General features: G+C 36.0%; 1 protein-coding gene and 1 pseudogene across 3 annotated transcripts in view; both read right to left on the bottom strand.

The window, feature by feature from the left end:
- The window catches only part of Pola1 (DNA polymerase alpha 1, catalytic subunit), a 293829-nt gene that overhangs the window by 40671 nt on the left and 228324 nt on the right, over positions 1-24834 (bottom strand). The window lies entirely within an intron of this gene.
- LOC143639564 (U2 spliceosomal RNA) lies at positions 16749-16903 on the bottom strand (annotated as a pseudogene).

Below are 24834 nucleotides of genomic sequence, written 5' to 3'. Positions count from 1 at the left end.
CACCAGAATATGATCTATTTTTCACCAGCTCACTTCTTTATCCATAATCCCTCAGTACTATTAATTCTAGCTCATGGCTACTATGTGCTTGTTCCACGTTTTTTGGTCTTTTATATACATTTCCAGCAACCAGAACTCTGGACTCCAGAGTCATATGTGGCTGCTTCTGCTGCCTGAGGCACTTTTCCACATGACTCACTGCTGTTTCATGCTAGTATGCTTACTGTACCACTTAGAGGATTCAGACTGATCACGTTTACACTTATTTTCTATCTCTCATAGTGGCTAAGTACATAACAGCTGTTCAATAAATATTGTGTAAGTTAGTTCAGGAGACAGGGGGCTTAAATTTTTACCTATTAACTAATTAACTCCCAAGTTTCAATTCTGTTGATATTTCAATGAAATTGATACAGGTGCATTAAAATAGGTTTGAAATCATAATCTAGAGCTTATTATAAAATTTATCATCATTAATAGTATTTATGAACATTATCACTACTCATTTACCTATTACTTTTCTCAAAAGAATAGAACTCTAAAAACTTAAGTATTTATTTCAAAATTTCCCTAAGTGGTATATTTATTGTTCAATTTAAGTTTTTGGGTGTTCCATAAATGGGATGATGAAACATAATGGGTGAATCAAAGGCAAAAGAGAAAGAACAATCGTCAAAATTCTATTCTGGCATTTCCCAAACTATATACAAAACCACACAAATATGGAAAGAACTGATATAAAATAAAGCTTTCTCTATTGCAGGACATCTTTAATCTTAAATATGCTAATACACATTGAAAACAACAAAGCAAAGAAAAGAGAATATGACATTTCTAAACTTCTTAAGTCAGGGAACTTTGTTCCCCCCAGGAGTACAAGTGGCATTACTACCATACAGAACATAGACCCAGAATACTGCTCTTTTAAAATGATTCTTAGACTTTTACTTCTTTCTTTATCAGCAGTCTGTAAAGTCTATGTTGTTACTTTTCTAGGAAATCTCGGGTTACATTTTGCTAAAAAAGTTACAAAAAGTAATTCTTCCAATAGGTTCAGTAGAATATTTCTTTTATTTTTTGCCATTCAGGAATTTCAATAACAAAGCTTTCAAAACTGGATTTAGGTGTTTCTTGTTTTTGAAAGCTGAATAATAACAAATTGGTTAATTGGAACTAACAAAAACAAATCAACACATCTCCAAACAAATCCTAAACTGCAAACAGCAGATCAAAATGAAAAAAGTGTCCACCATTAAACCTAAAATAAAAGGCAACTCTGCAACTGAGTTCTGAAAGTAGCTGAGTTCTCATAAAGTCCAAGGAGCTTATATCCTTGAGTACGGTGGTAACTTTCACATGTGATGGAGTTATGAACAACGAGGGCTGCCTAATGCAACCTGTATTCCTGAGTCATGGACAGAGTTAAAGACATTTCATATCATAAAAACTGTGCAGGGGACAAATGGTTGCATCCGATTGTCCACCCTCAATGGTACTTCTGATTAAACACAGGGTTTTGGACTTTCTAGGCAAGTGTTCTAATACTCAGCTATATCCTCAAACCTTTTAAGATATATATATATATAATTTTGACACTGGGGTCTCCTTAAATTGCCCAGGTTGGCTTTTAACCTGCAATACTTCTGCCTCAATCTCCTCAGTAGCTGGGATTACAGGCGTGCACCACCATGCCTGGACTGATTGTCCTCTTCTTGAGGGCAGAGGCAGTCTTAATCCTGCTGTGGATCTTTGGGGGCTATTCTATGTGCCTGTCACACAGAAGACACAGAGGAAATGAAGTCAGAATTCACTGCTACAGAAAAGAAAAAAAGAGAGCAAGCTCACAAATGTCCTCATTCTTAGAAAACTGGAAAAGTCCTTTTATAGCCTTTTTGGGACTAGGGCTCAAGTAGCTGTAAGCAAGTGCTGTTAGCTGTGCTGGTAATACTCTTACAACCTTCACCTGGGCCAGCCTGCCCTCTTAAGAAGAATAGCTCATTTAACCCCTGTGTTACAGGGGCTCAGTACCGGCACTTTCTCGATTTAAGAATGACAGCTATTCCGTGATTTACTGTGGTCTACTGACCAATGAAGAGTAAGACAATATCACCAAATGTGACAGGCTGAACTTCTTACAGATTTGACTTTTGATGCTCACCATATTTACTACTAGTACAAATCAGGCTGAGGAACACCTACCACAAATCAGATATCTAACACTAACAAATTATGCACCCATTACAGATGACCTTTGGAGTTGCTCAAGGTACAGTCACAATCATGCATTAAAAAAATGCCGCCTTTCACTGTAATGTGTGAATGTATGAAATTAAATGAGGCTTGCAATGTAATCAGTGTGGTTGGCTGCTTTAATATATTCCATTTCAATTTCAAATCACCACAAGCCAAGAGTGACGAGTCTAATTTGATCAGTTGTTCACAAAAACACAGAAAAGCAAATGTGGATCTGGAAACACAGCCAGAGTTTTAAAGGAATTAATATCTTCTACTACTACTAAAAGTCCTTAATGCATTTTAAAAATAGTAATTAAAAATAAAATCAAACACAATTCCTTCCCCACTAAAATAAAATCAATTCTCACACTCAAAAGTTCAAGAGACAACATTTAAGTGAAAAGTATATTTAATGTTTTTAAAAGCCAGTGACTTATTTCAAATGTACCAGAAGAAAGCACAAACCAAAAGGTCTCACAGGCACTAAGAACCACTGTGAAAGGTTCTCTACTGATTATTAGTATATAGCAATAATTTGTTTAGGATCACAATTATTGACTTCCATTCATAGTACACATTGGGGCAACGCAATTTACAAATTAAGTCACTGCCAGACTCTGTCTTTAGGTTTCCAGCAGCTGCTTACCACAATATGCAAAAAACAATATACTGAAGTACTGGGGATGTAGCTGAATCCTTGTCACCTTTTAAAGTTGAGGTGTTCTTCAGAATCTTCCTGAATAATACACAACTTTAAGGCTTTAGCATGTTCTACTAGGCCTCTCTGCATCATTTCTAGAAAAACATGGGGTGCTTCCATGGGTTGGATATTTGGTGGAGGGGAAACTTTAAAAGGCTGCCACACTGAAAATACAATCTGGTTTAGTGTCATAAATACCAGATAGTAACGAGAGAAAGAGAAAGAGAGATTGACACAGACAGACGGGGGAAGGATGAATGAATGAATGAATGAGAATATTTTGGTGCTTGGAATTGAACCCAGGGCCTTGTGCCTTCTAGGCAAGTGCTCCAATACTAAGATTCAGCACCAGCCCCCACGGTGATCTTTTATAAATCCTACCTCAGACCTTGCCACCTTCCTAGCTATAAGCCTTGAAGAGCTTCCTACTGCACTAAGCATATATTCCCACTTCTTACCAAGCCATTCTTCAGAGATCTAGCCCTAGACTCCAGGTCTATAATTCTGCCTCTTGCCACCTTTCCCTGCAGCTGTCCTTGGGCCATACCCACCTCCTGGTTGTGGTAAGATGCTCCAGCTCAGACTCTTTCCCCTTGGTGTAGTATACACTGCCTCCAGAATTTTTCTCTGGCTGCTTTATAGTCCTTCAATTCTCAGTCCAAATACCACCTTCTTAAAACTGTCCTATCCACTTGCATCAAACATCCCATTTTATTGTCTCAGTAGAAGTTGGTACTCTCTGAAATAATCTTCTGCCTGTCTTTTCTTCTGTAGAATGCACCAGGAGAACAGATACCTTGTCTACACCTGATGCATGGTAGGCAATCAATATTTGTTAAACACAAACTTCACCAGATGTTTAGGGGTTTCTTTTTAAATAGCTAGAAGTATACCACAGAGAAAAGGCAGTGGGGCTTAAATCTATGGAGTCTTCTGTCCCAAGTTTCAATTATGGGTCTAAATTAGATTGTTTATCATCCAAGAAAATAACTTCAGTTGCTCTGTTTCCCATCTGTAAAATGCAGAGAGCAGCATATATATATAGCAAATTATTGTAAAGATTAGCATTACCACATCTAAAGGATTGAATGGTTCAATCCCCAAAAGGGAATTAAATTTTTATTTGTTTTACCAACTACTGACAAATCTTGAACTTAAAAACTTAAAAAAATATGGTTGAGTTTGAATAAATCAAAACTCACAATATCATTCTAAAAATTAGCAGACTACAAATACAAATGGACAGAAATACAAATGATATGATTTTAGGAGTTTTAAACCAAGTGATGGTTGAGTGATTACTTTTAATCATAAAATGTAACATATTCCATTTCTTTTTTGAGACAAAGATTCAAAGACAATAAACTATTCAAAACTGCAGGGATTTATTGATTTACATTCAGTTGAACAAAGGTGAATATAACAAAGGGTACTTATTAGTTAATTTTATTCTCCAGAGATACTTTAGCCAAATCATGTCATAACAAAGACATCACATAGCATGGCTTCTATCTGTGTTGAACAAAAAAGTAGCTGTTTTTCCTTCTGCTTTTTTTTCATCTGAAAAGTAAGGAACTGTGGTGGCTTATTTATTGGGTAGTAAATGTATTCAGTGACACTACCCTTTTAGGATAATGAAAATCCTGAAACAGGTCAAACACTTGAAGTGGTAAGTACTGATTGCATCATGGAGGTACTATGCAACCAGGCTTCTTTGTGCAACTAATTCTGAAGCTAAATAGATTTGGGGAATTAGATGAGAAGAGAAGGGCACTAGAAAAAAACGTTATTAACTGAGAAATACAAAAGAGGGTAGCAAAGAGAAGGTTGCTGGAATAAAATTACAATTGAAAAAAAGAAGGGAAAATAGCAAAAGTAAGACAAAGCAATTTATATAAGTTGGGCTGGTTTGAACCTATATTACAATGTACCATGTGAAGTTGCCATGTTCTTTTCCCACATATAAACTTTTATTGGTGCATTATAGTCGCAGTTGCCATGTTTTATAGATCAAAAACGGTCAAATGCCAGTAATTTTATTTGATTCAAACCAACACATCTACCAAAACATTTAAGACTCCTTGTCACTAAATAAATGATATTTCCTAACTCACACTCGAGTTTTGAATGGTAAGTGTAAACTCTGAATGGGAATTTTACACAGTAGTATCTGAAATGGTAACTGTAAGGTGCTAGGCTCCACTGTAGGCAATATATTCTTCTATTTTTATAGACTCAAACTCCCAAATTTCTTTAGAAGGCTCTTAAGATTTCAGGAGACATGCTCAGTTTCGAGAGTAAGACTGGTACAAATTTTTAAGGCAGGAGTTTAAAAGTGCTTAAATATTTCAAAGCCTGCATAAAGGCAAGACTTAAGAAGACACAATGGAAGAGAAAAAGACATGAATCTATCCATAATACCTAATATTTCAAGATGTTCAAGAAGATCATTATGGAGACATAGAAAAGTATTTTTTTTAAGTAACAGAAAGTGTAGATATTGAGGCACCATAAACCAGTCATTGCAATAACAATATACAAGAAAATAAAAAGAAAAAAATTTCAGGTAAACACTCCAGTATTTAAAAATAAATGGTGCAACTGGATAGCTGATGTGATAATTTGAATTACACCATGTGGTATTCTAAAAAGGTGTGCTGCAGAGTTGCCTGTGCTAGAAGGTGATTGGTTAAGCTTGTTCCGATACTACTTACGATAAAAAAATATATATATATATATCCTGGTCTGCATTTATGGGGGACAGAGAGTTGTTTAAAGAAAGTGATCAAACTGTTACCAAATAAGAGTTTAAATCTTCTCCTAACTACTAGGAATTCTTTCCTAACTACTAGGAATTTCTTTCAAATTCAAGATAAGGTAGTGAAGAAGGGGGTAGCCATAGTGCAGAGAGAAATGGGGTGGGGGTGGCGGATCCTGTTTTGGTAAAGATGAAGGGATTAATTAAGCACAGGGCAAAGTAGGAGTTCACATTTGCATCTCAATGCTGTGTCCCTCGATATAGGCTGATCAAATAGAGCCCACTGACAGACCATCACCAATTTAGAGATGAATCTCCTCCTTCATATTTTAACATCTCTGAATCAGGATGTATCTTAAGTCAAACCATTTTAGATTTAAATTTTTTTTGTAGTTATAGACGGACAGAATGCCTTTGTTTATTTTTATGTGGTGCTAAGGATTGAACACAGTGCTTCACACAGGCTAGGCAAGTGCTCTGCCACTGAGCTACAGCCTCAGCCCCACCATTTCAGATTTAATGATAAATACCAACTGACATAGAGGTTAGCTAACAGCCACCATTCTTTTTAAAAATATTTATTTATTTTAGTTTTAGGTGGACACAGTACCTTCATTTTATTTTTCAGTGCCTCGCGCAAGCTAGACAAGCACTCTACCACTGAGCCACAACCACAGGCCGCTAATAGTCACCTTTCTAAAAGTCAATCTCAATACATTCAAACAGCTAGTCATCTGAGAATAAGTTTCCTACATGATTCCAAAACAGTCACTATATCCTAGACCACAGAAAAGATGAGGGAGTGAGACTATCACTACACATTTTAGATGTCCAGATAGAACTCAAATTATATTCTTCATCTGAACTAGAAATTTCAGCAGATTCTGTATACAAGAATCTTAGCACCGAGACCCTCTACTTTGTATGCAATGGAAGCCTTTATGGAGGGAAACCTATGTAGAGAGATATTCAACATATCTTGAAATTCTGGTGGAACAAATGCTTGCCACATGGATAAGATACTGGAAGACCTTACAGAAACCTTTTGATGAAGCTTATTAAAAGGGTCTCTGGGGCTAGGGTTGTAGCTCAGTGGTAGAGCACTTATCTAGCACATGTGAGGCATTGGGTTCAATCCTCAACACCACATAAACAAAATAAAGGTATTGTGTCCATCTACACAACTTAAAAAAAAAAATCTCTGTATTTAACAGACTCATGAGATTAAGGAGGAAAAAAACTCTTTGAGTTCCATGCTGACTAATAAGGAAGCCACTAGGCATGTGTGATGTTTCCATTTAAATTACTTAAAACTATGGGCTGGGGATGTGGCTCAAGCGGTAGCGTGCTCCTCTGGCATGCGCACGGCGCTGGGTTCGATCCTCAGCACCACATACAAACAAAGATGTTGTGTCTGCCGAAAACTATAAAAAAAATAAATAAATATTAAAAAAATTACTTAAAACTAAATACAATAGAAACTTCAGTTCTTCAGCAGCACAAGTCACATTCAAGAGATCAATAGCTGTGTGTGGACAGCACAGATAAAGAGCTTTTGATCACAGGCAGAAAATTTGGACAGTCTGAAGATGAGCCATATCTCAAAGCCAATACTTAGCAGTTGTAAATTTGGACAAATTAGCAAATTTGAACAAGTTAATGACCCTCGCCAATAGTTGGTTTTCTCATTGGTGAAATGAGTATGTAACGGTTATCCTACTCCCTGAGATATTGTGAAAAATCAGAGAATGAAGGACATGTTGGTGCTTTGAAAACTACAAGATAGAGAGGGTTACCTATTATGTTTTATCTTTTTACATTATTCGGACTTTAAAGTCCAAGATCATATAATTATTTAATAGTATCTTTAAATGATTTGTACATTTTTTGCATTTTTTATATCTTTGACTTTTTAAATCCCCAAGTTTTATGTCTTCTTATTCTTTCCTTTTTCCTTTTTGGTTAAAAAAGGGGGTGGGGCAAACATGCAGATATTTTTAGCAAATAAAAACCTACAGGAGCCACACAGGCAACAGAAATGAATGAAGTGGGATGTGGTGAGGCTATGGCAAACTGGATAATCCATGTTCTATCTAAACTGCTTAGGTGCTACTTACTTACCTTTACCAATTGTAGCTATTCAGAATGTTGACCTAATCTAGTCAGATGCTGATTTCTTACAAGAAAGGTAGAAATGTGGCTTTTTTTTGGTACTAGGGATTGAACCCAGGAGCACTATATCACTAAGCTACATTCCCAGACCTTTCATTATTTATTTATTTAATTTTGTGCCAGAGATTGAATTCAGGGACATTTAATCACTGAGCAACATCCCCAGCTGTTTTTGAATTTTATTTAGAGACAGGATTTCACTGAGTTGTTTAGGGCCTCACTAAGTTACTGAGGCTGGCCTTGAACTTGTGATCCTCCTGTGTCAGCCTCCTGAATGGCTAGGATTACAGGTATGCACCACTGTACCTAGCAAAATGTGCCTTTTTGTTGAAAATCTTCATGTTAAAAATATGCACAACTAACTAAAAATTTAAGTATTCTTTAGGCAAACTAAATAATTTAGAATGACATATATGGTGTGAGTCTGGTTTTTAAGACCTTATGGCAGCTATCCTTCCTTCTCCAGGGCCCCATGTCTTACAACATTCTTACAAATACAAGCACACAATTTACTCCTCATTGGACCTGTTTGTGAAATAGAAATGAAATTCACAATGTTAATTACTAAAAAGGCAGGGGGGTGGGGGGAGGTAGGCATGGTGGTGCATGCCTGTAATCCTAGCAGCTGGGGGGGGGGGGCTGAGGCAGGAGGATCAAGAGTTCAAAGCCAGCCTCAGCAATTTAGCATGGCCCTAAGCAACTCAGTAAGATTCTATCTCTAAATAAAATACAAAAATGGACTGGGAATATGACTCAGTGGTTCAGTATCCCTGAGTTTAATCCCCAGTACCAAAAGGGAGGGGAAAGAAAAATTTTATTATTTTTGCATAATTTTATACCCAAGTTCTACTGTAATTACAGAGAAATAAAATTTTCATTGTTACTTCACTGGAAAATTACTGGAAACCTGGGAGAGAACAAGTCTTTTTACATAAAAGCCAATAGTCTCTACTGATGAATGAGCTAAGAGATTAAAACACACACACACACACACACACACACACACACACACACACAACCACACAAACAAATTAGGAAAACCTATCAGAAGACAAAGCAAATCTTTTAATTTTCCCAATAATTTAAATGTTGTATATTCAAAAACTCATTGAAATTTAAAAGGCTGCTGTACTATATATGAAAGTGTACAAAATTTTTTATTCCAAGTATACTTACCTATACTTTATTTTTATCATATGCGCACCCCAAAGAACCAGCAGTTGCAGCCTTTTTATTCAGTTGACAATTCAAATATTATTTCTAATACAAATATATGGTTTATCATGCTTATTTATCACTAACTTTGTACACTTCATAATCGCATTACAACCCCACTGTGTACTGAATACCACTTACAGTTCAAAGTACTCAAGATAAGCACTGTTACTTTCAAGAGAAGATTGGCAGTAATTAAAGGTCTCATTTAGTAGTTGTTGGTAACCACATTTTTTTTGAGGAGGAAAAAAAACAATAGAAAGTAGTATAGATCTATTTAATTTGGTAATTATATTTTATTAATGAGATCTATTTTGGACATAACTTTAACTGTGGCTAAAATAAAGATGTGCTAAACTGCTATCAATGTTATGAATGAGAGTGAGATGAAAGTGTTCTGTAATTTATCAATGAGAAGAATTGACACAACTGTGACCTACATGGCATAAAACAAAATCATACAGAACACTAATAATAATAATAAAAACAACAATGGTACTTTGCACTTACAGACCTCCTTTCAGAGGATTTTCAGAGCACTTTTTAAACACAAGCTATTTCTTCCTTTTTTGAACAAATAAGACAACTAAATCAAAGAGTAATAATGGTTTGCCCATACCACAAAGTGAGTCAGTAGCAAGCCAGGAATACATTTTCTAAGTTGCTCAGTCTCCTGCATTATGCAATGATTATGCAATGATTACTAGTAGAGTAATCATTATGCAATGATTACTAGTAGAGTATGTCTTGCAGGTTACACCCAAGACATAGATATCTCTAGATTTCTTGTGGGCTTACTATGCACCACCAACCCCAGCTCCAGCCTACTAATAGAACTGTTTACAAACCTACATTGACATCAGCATGTGTGCCTGCATGCTGCTCCACTTAGGGTCCCAGGGGGAGATAAGAGAAGACCAGTGTGCAAGTCTCTCAGCAGTTCCTTACCTTCCCAACTTCAGGAGAGCTATCTGGAGCCAGCCTCCAGACATTTAAAGATACAATAAAGGCTAGCCAACTAAATCATAAATTTGTTGGAGTGCTGGGAGAAATTTAAAGATGGCAAGGTCATTAAAGAGCTAGAACTGTATATCAGTAGATAAACCAGCAAGCAAAATGGCTAGCTGCTATCATATGTATATAGGTTCTGAGGGAGGAAGGAATGGGCCTAGGCAAGGACAGCCTTCATTTGAAGTATGCTTTTCAGATTCTTTAATTTTATTCCATAATATAACTGGGTATCAATTTAATTAATAGAATCTAAAGGTTTAAACAAAGGAATGAGTAGGCTGGACTTTATGTATGCATGATATAATAGCCCAATTCTGGTGGAAACTGTCAAGAGAGCAGGCAAATTAAGGTGGGAATTAAGAACATGTGCAGTGAGGAGATGATAGGGCTAATATTCAATGAATGTGTAGATACGTGGATGGAAAAACATTTTATGATACAGTTGGAGGGTATGATGGGAAATAGCAGAGAAAAGAGGATAACTCAGAAAGCTACATTCTAGAAAACAATTCCACACATCATTTATTAGGTTCCTATTGTGTGTAAGTTACCATCAGACATGTAATAACTTATCAAGCATGGCACTTGTTCCAAAGAGTTATGATGTAAGAGAAACAGTGTTCAGGATTGCAGGAAAAAGATCACTTGTACTTGTGAGGCCTTAAAATATGACTAGAATTCGAACAGATAAATACTGGATTAAAGCTGGCAATCTAGGCAGGGAAACCACATAAACTAAAGCCTACCACGGGACTAATAAGGAGTATAATCTGAGGATACCAATGAGGTGCACTCCCAATCCTCCAAGGCAAAAGGGGAGTGATCTGAGACTATTTTCTAGTTCCAGGATCACAAAATTAGTAATCCTGGGGTATGAACATGGCATCCAGGAGTATCCTCTTAAAGCCTCTACTACTACTACTACTACTACCATCTCGTCCCAAGCAACTTGGGGGATGGGTAACATTTTGAAACTTGAAGAAAGCTGCTCCTCCCAAGATCAATCCATCTGGGCTTCAAGGCATGTAGAAGACAGGAAGTGGGAAAATCAAACTGTGGAGGCTCCTAATCATAACAATTCAGCTAGCCTCCACCTTAATACCTTCTCACTCACCCATCCAGTCTCCTCAAGGATCCCCCACTCTCGGCAGCCCTTTTCTAGTAAGTTAATGGGGGAAAATAACATGAGCTTTGTAGCCAATTTTGTTGAAATGCATTTATTTCATCTTCAGTTTGCTCATTACCAGAGAACAGTTTCTTACTTACTTTTCTCTAGACTATTTTTTCTTTCACTTTATTTCTGATGCTATATTAGCTCATATAGCACCATAAATGCTTCCTTTATCTAGGAAATATTCTTGTGTTTGACTTCATTTTCCTTTCTAGTGTCTATTTAAATTGTTATCTAGATGCCACCCAGTCTTCTTTTCTATATCAAAATCAGACTTAATGCATATTTGACAAGAAGCAATATTAAAGTTTGAAGAGTTTCACTAACTCGGAGGTTCTCATCACTGTGCGTGTGCAACAGAATCACCTGTGGAGTTTTTTTTTTTTTTTTTTTTTTTTAAATACACAGCTGTCTTGTCCCCAGTCATTTCTAAAAGTGCAAAAGATACACCCTGGTTAAGAATTATTCTGCTAAAAGGTACATGATTTGGAACTTGTTCCTCAAACAATTACAACTTTTCTTTACTCTCCTTAGAAAAAAAGCCAACTGTTATTACTGATTGCTTAGTATGAGTGGAAAATATGCAAAGGGACAGACAAAAAACAGATGTTTGTGAATGATTTGTGTTTCAATTTCTTCCATTAAGTACAGATAACTGAGAATTAAATTTATATTTTTTTCATACACTTTATGAATGCTATTTTAATAAATAAGAAAACTACTGGGTGTAGTGGTACATGTCTGTAATCATGTACTCCTGAGTATATTCCTTACTCAGGAAGCTCAGGCAGGAGGATTATAAATTCCAGGCCAGCCTCAGCAATTTAGTGAGACCCTCTCTCAAAATTAAAAGAGGGCTAGGGATGTAGTTCAGTGGTAGAGTGCCCCAGTTCAATCCCTAGTACCATCCCTCCCCCACAAAACCCTGAGAAAACAGCTATCAAGACAAATTTTAAGCTCATTGTGAGTAGGGACCATTCACCACATGTCTAGCACTGTACATTAGCATTTGGTGGCACAAATCTGAACAAAATATGGTCATCGACAGGCTGCAGAAAGCAATGCAGTAACAGTAACTAGACTACTAAGTACTGTAATAGTGCTTTGGACAAAAAGTTATTGTCAGAAATAATAAAATCAATTGACATTTATTATATGCTTGTCATGTGACAGGCACTGTTCTAGGCATTTTACACATTGCCCTGTTCTAAATTAATCTGTTTAATTTAGAACCCTAGGAGGCAGGTTCTATTCTCCTTGCAGTTTTATAGTGTGGCGGTAGAGGGGTTAAGTCACACATCCCAACTTCACTTATCTATTAAGGAATAGAAAGCTAAAACATACACTGAGCCTTGGCTCCAAGAGCTGGATTACGTTATACTGCCCTTGAGAAGCCTAAGTCTGCGCCCTTGGTGCTCAACAAATACTAGAGGGAGGGAGGGAGGAAGGAAACACCAAATATTTACAGAGCATTCACACAGTGTGCCTGGAGCTCCTCCTACCCAAAGACTAGAACCTTGGAATGTCTGTGATTCCTTAAAGCCTAGGCAAAAGACAGGTATTAGCTTTCCCTCTGCTTCAGTGATAGGATCAGTTAGGCTTTTGTAACTAACCCTTAAATTGTTCCCTTCACTTTCTCTGTTCTAGTTCCTATGAGCTTACACCATTTTGGAGCCAAACTAAAAATGACATTTTGAGGATACTGCTTCCAAGAATTTCCCACATGTCCTAGCATGTTACAGTGACACTGCTATAATGAAAAAGATATTTCCTTAGAATAAGGTGAGCAAGAGAGGCAAATCTAAAGAGATGATATTTTAGGTTGAAAGAAGGAAAAAAAAAAGGTTTCCTGATTCAGAGCTAAAGGCTGCTGCCAACAGCCTGTTTTGTTCCCAAAGATCAGCACACAAAAGTTTCACAGAGCTGGAGGAAAAAGATTTGGATGCTAAGTTAGATGGGGGGTGGGGCACAATTCCCATCATTCCTTTGGGAGCTGTACAAAAATAACAAAACCTCTATAAAAGAGATGAGCAAGTGGGCTGTGAAAGGAATGACCCCTCACATATAGGGAAAGCAATTTGCATCTACAGATCTCATTGGTATAAACGACCTCCTTCAAAGAGTGAAAACCTCAATGGAAAGCCACTATATACCCATGAAAAGCTTTGCTGGCTATTTGTTGAGCTGTATACAGACTAACAAACAGGAGTGGTTAACCTGGCGCACCATGCACTATAGAGATTTTTTTTTTTAAGTAGGCTTAGTCAGCTAATCTTGTTGAGATTTCTCTCATACTACTGATTTCTTATTCTCAAAATAAATTAAGAGGCTTCATTCAGAATTCCCTGTGGTCTACCAGCTTGAGTTTGTTGGGTGTCTTTGATTGTCTCTTGTCTTTAGATTCCCTGCCTTGTCTCTTTAGATTTTGCTGTGCCCTTTGGTATTTCCCGTTAGTCCATGTCTGGAATAGCTAATTACATGGTAGCATAATTCCTGCCTGTACAACAAGGAATAGCAGAACCTTGCTAATTCACACCAATGACTGAAAGACTCCTGTGTAAGTTACTGAATTATGTAAATGAGCAATAAGTGAAGAAAGATGATTCAAAATTGTATTTCATTCATTTATTTTGACAAGTGTAGTTTAGTCTTAATTATTTTGAAAATTTCTTTGTAGCATACTAATAAATTTACTGTGGCACATTTGTTAAAAGTGATAAAGCCTTCACTAACAGAGACCAGAGTGTGCTCTATTGAATAATTTTCTTTAGACTCAGGTTCAGGCTTCTTTATCTTGGATTTGATTGACTTTTCAGCATCGATGCTTTTTTTGGATAAGACAATTTAAAATATGCCAATAAAACATAGGAGTTATTTCAGCAGTAAACAGTGACTTATAAACAGGCCCCACATGTTTACACTTTGACCACATTACTTAAAATAATCATGTTTTACGTAAAAACATTTTCATATCCTATGGTCAATAATGCTAATGAGACTTTATTTTTATCTTCTAAATAAAACTAGTAAAGTCAGTCATTCATTCCTTTTAATTCCTATTTCTGTTTTGTTTTGTCTAACCATACTTCTTTTTCTTTTAAAGCTAAAGATGTCTGTTTTAAGGTAAGTGAATATATCACAGTATGTAACATTTTCATGTCAAAATACTTACATTATTATAGTCTGAATTAATTTAAGATAGGGAAACATTTTAATACACTTTTGACAGACATATCCTGAAGGATGGATCAATTTATTTCAAAGTACCACCCTCGGTTACATCCGGGAGTAAAGAGCAATTGCCCTTCCAGTTTATAGTCCTGGGCTTAAAGCTTTACACAGGCCAGCTTCTTTAGTAAGCACTTTTAGACTATATTCCAATTCAGACATGCTTTAAAATCACCATGCATTTGTCAGATGTGGTTTTTTGATTTATAAGAGGTAGATAAGCAAGAGAGCTTAAAGAAAAGTAAGACAAAACTTTGCCTCAGAGTACATGACTACTTTTATGTCTATTAAAATCGTACCCATTTTCCAAAGCCCAACTCAGATTCCATCTCTACTAGGAAACTTTCCTCAAAGCAGATGCTCAGTTTCTGTAAATCTTGGTCATTTCATCTCTTTGAGGTTGTATTTTCATCTGAAAAAATGTCAACTAACCCTGTCTAACAAGACTGGATAAGAAAAAGTAAAAGATAATGGATGTGTGTGTTCTCGATAAAACAGCAAAGTCCTAAGAGCTGGAGGTGTAGCTCAGTAGTATCATGTGTGAAGCTCTGGGTTTGATCCCCAGCACTGCAAAATAAAAAGAAAGTATCAAGTCCTATAAAAAGTAGGTATTTAGAGGATGAATGCATGAATAAGCAAGGCATCAGAAGCAGTGTCACCTCTAGTGTTAGGAGTATACAACAGTGGTACAGCACTTGCCTAGCATGCATGAGGTCCTGGGTTTGGTCCCTAGAAACACACATACACACACACAGAGTAGTACTACCTCTAGAAGCAGGAACTAGATCTTGCTTACAATTGTGTCCTTTACATATCACATAGGGCAGAGACTCACTCCTTGAATGAATTGGGTCAAACAAGTGCAGGCAAGAAAAGGGGACAGAGAAAAAGACACATAGACCTAGTTTTATGATCCTTTTTTTGGTGAATTTGAGTTTACAACAATTTCTTAAAACAGGTAAAGTACATCAAAGTATAAAATTACCAGAAAACCTATATTTTTTGGAGCACATCTGGTTCAAGCCTTAAGTTCCAAGGGATGGTAGGCGTGCTTGGCTCACAGACCAAGGAGAGAAGGTTTCCCAGGGTCATTAACCAGGGAGAATGCAATTAATGTTAGTCAACTTAATGCAATGACAAGTGGCTAATTCTGTCTAGTTGCTGTCTTCTAGACACAAGGTAGGAGAAAGCACATGAATCTGAATAAATTCATGACAACTACAGGAAGAACTACTCTAGGAATGAGTCAACTCAATGAAGGGTTTTTCTTTATATATGAGGGGTAGCATTATAGACATGACAGTACTGCATAGAACAATAAATAGGGACTGACTAATAATGTGAAAATCAACATCAGATCTGGGCCTGGGGCTATAGGGTAACTGGAGACATCATAGGACCATTATTAGACTTCAAAAGTTATGGTTGATTCCCTTAGATAATTTGAAAAAAATTTAAAGAATTATACAGGACAATGAAGACCTATATCAATTTAGATGAAAAGCAAGAAAGCAAAGCAAAATAGAAAGTCAGTGTAAACATTATGTCAGTTTCAAAATGAAATCTGCACTGTAACGGGAAAAAGATGAGGACTAAGCAAACATTTAACCATTAAAGGCTGTTCTGGTACAACACAAGCAGTTGGTAAAAAACAAAACAAAACAAACAAAAAACCTCAATTATCAAAACAAAAACAAAAAATTAAGGGGATGTGTGAGAGGCAGTGCTGTCTCTCAGGGAGAGAGCATAAATACTTTTGAAACCATGAGAAGAAACGTTACTGCAATAGAGTTAAGGCAAATAAGAAATGATTAAGACATTAAATTCTGGGCTAAGTAAATGAAGAAAAGAATATGCAATTTAAAAAGAATCCCTACCTAACAAGAGGAAAATATCGGAGTCAGACTAAACCTGTTTAAATCCCAAACATTTCTGAGACCATGAAACCCTTCTGAATGATTATAAATCCTCTAAAATTTGCTTGAAGCAAATGGGACTGGTATTTTCATATTGTTCACTAACTTTTTAAAATTCACATTTATTAGAAATTTTAGCTGATAAAAAAAGTCACCAAGTCAATAACCGATAAAATTACGAAGAGTGTGTCTTTATAGAATGCCCTAAGAGGAAATGAAACATCATCTGCTTCTAAGATTACAGAGCTGAATGAACCTTTTAAAGTTTAAGACTGCTTTTTCAAAAGAAGTTACTGTGATACATTTTAAGTGGGTATTTCAATATACTTCTAATGAAAAACACTAATTTGGGGGAAAGAAAACTTAGTATAACCATTTTTAACCCCCAAGTGCTTTATTTAGGTTATATCATAGTAGATAACATACATGTTACACAAATATTGATCATCTGATATTAACTCCTACACTTGATCTCAGCCAAAAGGCCAAGAAGTGATTAATATTCATTGCTAAAACTTACAGTACATTCTATCATGATACTTAAAGGATCTACTCTCTTTTCTGCCATGAGTATTATAAGCCCTTTCCTCCTAATTAATGTGCAATTAATTCAACCAACCTCCAATTAGTCTTCTACAATATTACCCCACTTAGACAATAAAGCAGTCTCTAGATTGGGTTTTAAACCTGGGCTAAAATAGACTTCTACAGACCAAAAAATGGTTCTGGGATTTCTCTTTGTAGTGTAATTTAGATGTCATATCTAATTTGCTGTCATGACTATTGTTTCACTGTGCAATTTGTATGTCGTTTTGAATGGTAAAGGCATCATAGCTTTATTGAATTAAACCTTCTGTCTTGATTTATGGTCTGATGTTACATGTTTGTGCATTTTATGTTTATGTCTCAAAAGCTGCTTTTGACATCAAGTAGTAGAAAAAGAATGTGCTCTTTTGATATGTTTGCTCAAGTCTTAGTAAATATAAACACAAACTGGAAAAAATCCTGTCCAAACTAAAAACAAAAACAAAACCAAAAAATAGTAATTATTATTATCATCGCTTTTAAAGACAGAGATAGCTAACTAAGTCATTCACATTATAAAATCACAGAATGCCTGGCTGTTCTGTAACCTAAATGTCTTGATTGCCAATTATATTAACCAATCTTTTCTAAGAAACAACTGCCCTTTTCATTGACAGTTTTTGTGATAGCTACCTCAAACATAAAATGTTCATACCACAAATCCATAGTCACAAAGAAATTAAAATGCTCCTGAACTTTAACTCAAAAAGGATAGAGACTATCTTACCTATAAAACTCAGTTTAGTGTTGGTCTGTTTGTAGTTGTCCTCCTTGTCCTGGCCTATGAGTCCAACTTCTAAAGTCATGACTAAGAAGACTAACCATGGAAAGCCTTCCACTAGACCACTGGAATAGCCTTTTAAGTAATTTTTAGTACATGAAATTTCATAAAGTTTTTACTAGATAATTACACTTCCTGATTTTGTAATTAGTGGAAGTACATGCAATTACATAATAATTATGATAGTAATTACGTAATTAAGATGTATAATTATGTAGTAAAAAACATCATGGAAATAAAACCATCTACTGTGTAAGCACAATACATTTTAAAAGTAAATTCACTAGCTCGACTGTTTAAAAATACTTTTCTTCAAAATAAAGTGATTAGCTCACATTATGATCTAACTGCTTGAAAAGTGTTTAATATTTTTTCCGTCATTGGTGATAGAAGTGTATCTTTAAAAAGTACATGAAAGAAAATCTTATCAGGTTCTTCCCACTTTTATCCTTCCAAAAATAACAATATCTTTGCAAATGAAGACCACCAACCACCACTTACTTTATCACCTAGCTATACAACACTGGTGCCTTTGTTTGTGTTGCTGTGTCACTACAAAGAGGAAAGGAACCTACCCATTGAGAAGACAGTAATTGGAAATGATTGTATAAATTAAGTCACATGGCTGTTATCATAGAATGCCTGTAGGTCCCAGTATATATAAAAATGCAAAGGATGAGTGCACATTTACAGAAATGGGCTTAAAGACACATCATCAGAATCCAGAAGTTTGCTGCCCAAACCATGGCAACTTTCATATATTACTTTAACTATCAAAAAGAAGATGACAGAAAATGTAGAGAGACAAGGAAGGCACTTCTACTTTTGGGCAAAGCAATTAAGGAGATGATTTCCTGGGAAATGTAGTTTCTCTTCTGTTATATCGTAAAGTCATTTTTTGTTAAAAATAAAACAAAAATGAAAACAAAGCAGGCAGTACTCTGAAAAACAAAACCTTGTGATGGGGCTCCATGCTGCCAATGGAAATAACTACTTTGTCATTATTGTGGTGAGCATAAAAACTGCACATAAAAGTCAGCAACAGTAGGAAAAGTAAATTTCAAAGTAAACTTTTGGGTACCAAAATATAAGAAAAAGAATCTGGTTTCCATTTACAAAAATCTAGTTCAAGGCCTTGAAATCTTTACAAACATGCTAAAATCAATGTTCTAATGAGGTTCAGAATGTAGTGTTTGGGTGAGACTTCACTTTGGGTTTGTGTAGAAAGGCCCTTACATAAAGAGGGTGTAGAACTACATTCCACTTCATTCTTTTATAAGCCACTAATCTTGAGAAGCTGAAAGCTATTTTGAAAATCCTAATTTACTCCTCCCTTGTTCCTTCTAGTTAAGAAGAAACAAAGTGGAAGAGCTCATGCTTTCTTGCTTTTGTCCCCTCTCCTAGCCTTTGTCAGAAAACTACATTTTTAGCTTAATTACAAAATATATTTCAAAGAGTCAGAATGTAATGTGAAGTCTATCTTAAACTTGGGTAGCCCTTCTGTACCTTGCATATTTGTCATTTTAAAATTTTACCAAAAAGATGGCCCTAACCAATGAAAGAATAAAATGGAAGTAGGATTTGAAATTAGGCTTGTTACTAAGACGGGAGAATCGTTTGAATTAGTGCTTTTCAAACTTTAATATGCCTAGGAATCACCTGGGGATCATGTTAAAATGCAGATGCTGATGCAGTAGATCTAGAGAGGGCCCAATATTTTGCATTTCTAACAAGCTCCCAGGTGATGCTGACGCTGATAGTGTACTGATCACACTTTGAGTAATAAGGTCTTAGGTTCTTGGAAAAAAACTGCATGGAGAAAAAAGCCGATTTGAGTTCATTTCTATGTTGTTTTCTCCCTCAATTGCTAAATTGTTTGAACAATTATTTCAAGTTGAGTAAAATTATTTCTTTGTAAAATTTCAATACATGATCAGATTATAATTTAGGAATTAGATAACAGTATAAAGGAGAAAATAAAAATGGTCTATAATCCATAGATAGTGACTATAAATTCCTAGTGTTCCTTACTTATTTTTCCACCTTGCACATCACCACAAATTACAATCACAATTGTTACTTAGTTTTGTACTTTAGCATTACATTATATTTTCCTTTTAAACAGTAAAACTAAGTAACATCTAACAATAACAAAAACTCCCACTTTCCTGTTTTCAAAATTTTTTTTTACAGATTTCTACAATCACTTCCTAATCACAAACAGGTGGCTAACTGTTTGTTCTTAATTGCCAACTTACAGCCTCCTACCATAAAAACTTCCCTTAAACTCATCAATGGAACTGTTAAAAGAAAAAAAAAACCCACATTATTAGTTATTTGCAAGAAAATAAAATCTAAAGGAAAATTGAGCTTAAAGTTATCCATCTCAAAACCTATTTTTATAAACAAAACTGTTTTCACAATGATAAAAGGTAGAATTTTAAGAAGAACAGACGCTTTAAGTGAATTTCTGCTTACATTTTTTGTGTATTTAGTAGGTGTGAATTGTTTTATGTGTACTTTACCTGGTATTAGCTCCTAAAAACAGAGAAAAGGTTCATCTCTAAAAACAGTTTTTCAGTAGAATAACCCAACACAAATGGGCTTTAAAAAGAGGCACAGAGGCACATGCCTGTAATCCCAGTGACACGGGAGGATAGAGCAGGAGGACTGCAAGTTCAAGTCCAATCTCAGCAACTTAGCAAGATTCTGTCTCAAAATTAAAAAAAAAATTAAAGGTGCTGAGGATGTGGCTCAGTGGTAAAGCACGTGTGGGTTCAATCCCCAGCACCAAAAAAAAAAAAAAAAAAAAAAAAAAAGAGTAAATGGACCAAGCTGACACAGACTACTTTTTTGGTGGTGGTGGTGGGCAGTTCCTGGGGATTTGAGCCTAGGGGTGTTCTACCATTGAACTATATCCCCAACCTTTCTTATTTTTTATTTTGAGACGGGGGTCTCACTAAATTGCCAAGGCTGACCTTGAACTTGCAATCCTCCTGCCTCAGCCTTACAGGTCTCTGGGATTATGGGTGTGTACCACCATGTGTGGCAAGTGACTTGATATTCTTTCCATTCAATTCAAATTTGGTATCAGCAAAATGACAGATACAACTTATCACTTGCCTTTAGCATCACTTGTAAAGAGTTGAAGCAACACATTTAATTTGCACATGTCAAGGAACTTCCATAACTTCAATTTACAGCAAACCTGACTTCAAGCCAAACAATATAGGAGGTTCTACAACTTTATTTCAAATTGCTTCTCAGTAATGTACAGAAGCATTTCCTAGGACCAATTATTCTAAAATCCTTAAAATTGCTTGTGTGAGTGAGCTGGCTACAATGGGCAAAGCACAAACAGGATACAACCCTCTGTCTCCATGAACTGAGTGAAAGAGAATGTAAAATAAAATAATTCAGGATAAGCCCTATGAGAATGGCACTCAAAAGGGGGCTATGGGAACATAAAATTGGGGACATTTACATAATTAATTTCTTCATCAATATAATGGGCGTTATCCACTGCTGCCTCACAAGGCTGTTGGGAGGACTTGTGTTACACATGTGAAAGGACAGTGGGAGACTATCAAGTACCTTACAAATGGACAGCCTAATTCTGGGTGGTATTAATGGAAATAAGAAATGCCTTGCAGATGTTACCATCAGGCATAGAGAAAAGACAGAAAGATAGGCATAGAGGTACACACTTTGCAGAGAAAAGAGCAAGACTCTATCTCAAAATAAAAAATAAAATAAAATAAAAAGGACTGGGGATGTAACTCAGTGGTAGAGTCCTCTGGGTTCAATTCACAGTACCAAAAAAAAAAAAAAAAAAAAAAGAGAGGCACTAGCAAGAAACTGAAAAGTTTAAGAAAAAAAAAATCAAGTAAAGAAAGCAGGTGAGACCATAGCTCAAGGAGAAGTGAATACAAGATTTCATCTGATTGAGAAAAGCAAGCACAGCACAGCAATCTTTACAGATGGGAAACTGGAGGCTTGCCTACAGCCCTTTGCAAGAAACAGAGGTGATCTGAAGATAGTTTGTCTAAGTCTAAAGACACTCTCGTTGAGAAGTCAGGCTTCTTCTCCTTCTTCTTCTTTAAATTTTTTTTTTTTTTTTTAGTTGTAGATGGACACGATACCTTTATGTGAGGATTGAACCCAGTGCTTCACACATGTGAGGTGAGTGTTCTACGACGGAGCCACAACCCCAGCCCAAGAAGTCAGGCTTCTTAACAGATGCTATTTATAAGGTTAAATCACCATCTTTTAGTTTCCACCTGCAATTCCAATTCCTTTCTTCAACAGAATCCTAAATCCCAGTGTTCAAACTCTGGCAGATAAAAGCAATATATTTAAAGGGGGAAAATTCATCATGTAGAACATCTGTTATGTTATCTCCCAGAATTCATCATGAAATAGCATTTGAAATCCTAACCCTTTACGGCTTAGAGTATGACTGTATTTGGAGACAGGGTCTTTAAACGAGTAACTAAATTAAAATGAGATCTTTAGGATGGGTCCTAATCCAATATGTCTGGTGTCAAAATATGAAAAGGAAATAAGGTTCAGAGGGAAAAATCATGTAAAGACACAAGGAGAAAATGCCATCTGCAGGTCAAGGACAAAAGCCTTAGAAGACACCCACCCTTGATCACAGACTTCCAGCCTTCAGAACTAAGAAATTATTTTCTGTTGTTGAAGCTACTCAGTATGGGGTACTTTGTTTTGGCAGTTCTAGCAAACTAATACACCTTCCTACTAACATTAGCTGTCACAGAATCAGAGGACATATGCATCTGCTGAGAAAGCAAATAGAAAAAAAGTTTCTTTCTAGAAATAAAGACCAAACCCTGAAGTAAAAAGTGAGTTAGTGGCTCCTTCTCTGCTTCTAAAACAATCTGACCAGGTTGGTGGTGACTCTCAGGCCTTACCACACACTAAGCTGTCTTCCCTAACTCACTCTCAGTTCCTCCAGAGCAGGGAATGTCAACCATCCATCTTGCTTTCTCTGCCATGTGGCATCACACTCAACACACAATAGGATCTACATGTACATACACTGCTTTTTACTACTGCTGAATAAACAACAACAAAAGGTTTACTTGAGAAAAATAAGAGACTTCTTCCCCTCTTGCATTTTAATTTAGGCTACTGAACAAAGATTTGAACTGATCCAGGTTTCTTCAAACTGTTCACTTATCCCTACTCAGGCTAAGGCACCATGGGATGAAGCAGTCAAACAGGACCATTTCATGCTGCCATCCTGGAAATGGATTTTTACTTCATATATTGCCACAGTGTTCCTCTAAAACCTCCTTTGGATCCATTATGTCATCTGTGTACATTCTGGAGCAGTTACAATAATAATGCAAAATCCCACAGAAATAAGATTTTTAAAATGTTATGTAGTTACAGTGAATATGCAGTAAACACTTCACCAAAGTGAATAACAGTCCTTTACCATTTTAAAGGAAAGAGAAAAATACCAAATGGGGTTAATTCACATTATGGACTAATGGCCTGTAAACTTTCGTTTGAAAGCAAAGCGCAGAAAAAGCTTTGACAGAGCTACTTTTCACTGTAAAAATAAATAAACCTCTTTCAAATAATTTATACATGATTTTTCCAAGTCAAATTGCCAACTTTCAAACAAAAATTAAAACCACCATCCAGTTACAACCCTTAAAATATGGGCTTTATAATGGAAATGGTAAAACAATCTTAGCGAAGGAAATGTTGCTAGGGTACTGACAGTAAAGGAGAGTCTACAGTAAATACTTCACACTCTAGTTACAGGGCACTTGTTGACAGACAATACTTAGATTCCACTCTTAATGATATAACTCTGTGTAACAACTATCACTTTTCACAGGACTTCTGCTGTTAATGTCTACTGGTGTTCTGGCCTTGGTCCAAATTGAATAAATATATTTGCCTTCTGGTTCCCACAGATTTTAAATTCATTTTTATAGCATGTTTCTCTTGAAGAGCAAATCAGAAGAGAAAATTTCATTCCAACTTTTAAAGGGACAAGTGATTTTATATATACTAATTTAAATGTATGGATTTCCTCTCTATAATTGTTCTCTGCACTACAGGCTGCACATCAGAATTACATAGGAATATTTTCTAAAAGTTATACCTTCCTAAAATTTTATGTCTCACTTTCAGAATTAGAATATGTGGGCACAGGAACCATGCATTTGGATCTTTAGTATGCCAAGAAACTCTTGGGAGGCAGCTTATAACATATCATGTGTTAGGAAACTTCTGCTCATGGATCACTGGTAAGCATGACCCAGAGTTTCAGTTTAAATCCCACTGCTAACAAATACCATAATACCAATTAGCATCACTGCAGGATCTGAAAATGCTCTGAGCACATAAATATCAGCTAACTGGCTCCTTCCTAAACTATAACTTAGGAATAATAAATAAGCAAGAGGAAGTTTAAAGAAAAGTTTCAACAGTTAAAATTCAATAAATAAAATAAAAGGGCTCTCAGAACATTTCATGAAGTTCCTTCTGTCAGACACATACATTTTGTACTCTTCTTTTTAAAAAATTTTCTTTAGCCTTCTGACACATAAAAGAACTTGTCAATAATTCTCTTAGTACCATTTTTTTTTGCCCTAACTGCTGGGTAGTGTATTTATTAGAAATAAACAACAAAAAAGGTGTCTCCATTCTTAAACACTGAAAAATGGGACTACAATAAACTGAGAATACGGATCCTGACAATACTTCTCTTTTGCCAAGCAAGAAGCTTCTAAGTGGCCACTATATTCCCTCCCATTGTCCCAGGAAGCAATCTATACCCCTCAATGTTCTCCAAGAAGGCAGAATAAGTTCACAGTGACTTTCCAGATCACTCCTCTCTCTCCATGACTCCAAGAGTCACCAGACTTTTTGAAAACCGCTCTTCACAAAAGACAGATTCACTTCCCAAAAAGGAATTTTGGAGCTATATGGAGGAGGATTCTATCCCCTTGGAGTCTAAAAACATCTAGAGAACAACCTAAGATGGCCATATTCAGAAAGGAGTCATGGGAGAGCAGG

Source organism: Callospermophilus lateralis, chromosome X (genome assembly GCF_048772815.1).
Source record: "Callospermophilus lateralis isolate mCalLat2 chromosome X, mCalLat2.hap1, whole genome shotgun sequence".
NCBI lineage: Eukaryota > Metazoa > Chordata > Mammalia > Rodentia > Sciuridae > Callospermophilus > Callospermophilus lateralis.
Note: the sequence above shows the minus strand (reverse complement) of the source record. Positions and strands in the feature narration are given on the sequence as shown.